Genomic DNA, 955 nt, shown 5'->3' on the forward strand with positions numbered 1-955 from the left:
CGGACACTCAGGGTCAGGGAAAAATCCAATATATATCTGGTGATATCTCGGCTGCTATTACAGATAGCGCAATAAATCTAAGTGCATTGTCTGTAGGAGGCCCTGGCGCATGAATCTGTGCAGCGGGAACGACCTCGGACCACCAGGGGCGGAGAAAACCACCGTCTCATGGGGCCGGACACTCAGGGTCAGGGAAAAATCCAATATATATCTGGTGATATCTCGGGTGCTATTACAGATAGCGCAATAAATCAAAGTGCATTGTCTGTAGTAGGCCCTGGCGCATGAATCTGTGCAGCGGGAACGACCTCGGACTACCGGGGGCCGAGAAAACCACAGTCTCATGGGGCCGGACACTCAGGGTCAGGGGAAATTCCAATATATATCAGGTGATATCTCGGGTGCTATTAGAGATAGCGCAATAATCCAAAGTGCATTGTCTGTAGGAGGCCACGGCGCAGGAATCTGTGCAGCGGGAACGACCTCGGACCACCAGGGGCGGAGAAAACCACCGTCTCATGGGGCCGGACACTCAGGGTAAGGGAAAAATCCAATATAAATCTGGTGATAACCCGGGTGCTATTACAGATAGCGCAATAAATCAAAGTGCATTGTCTGTAGGAGGCCCTGGTGCATGCATCTGTGCAGCGGGAACGACCTCGGACAACCAGGGGCCGAGAAAACCATCGTCTCATGGGGCCGGACACTCAGGGTCAGGGAAAAATCAAATATATATCCGGTGATAACTCGGGTGCTATTAGAGATAGCGCAATAAATCAAAGTGCATTGTCCGTAGGAGGCTCTTGCGCATGAATCTGTGCTGCAATAACGACATCGGACCACCAGGGGCCGAGAAAATTACAGATTTTCTGTATCCGTCACCCAAAGTCATGTAAAAATCCAGAATATACATGGTGCTTTCTCGGGTGCTATTACAGATAGCGCATTAAAGAAA

Source organism: Nomia melanderi, unplaced genomic scaffold (assembly GCF_051020985.1).
Source record: "Nomia melanderi isolate GNS246 unplaced genomic scaffold, iyNomMela1 scaffold0014, whole genome shotgun sequence".
NCBI lineage: Eukaryota > Metazoa > Arthropoda > Insecta > Hymenoptera > Halictidae > Nomia > Nomia melanderi.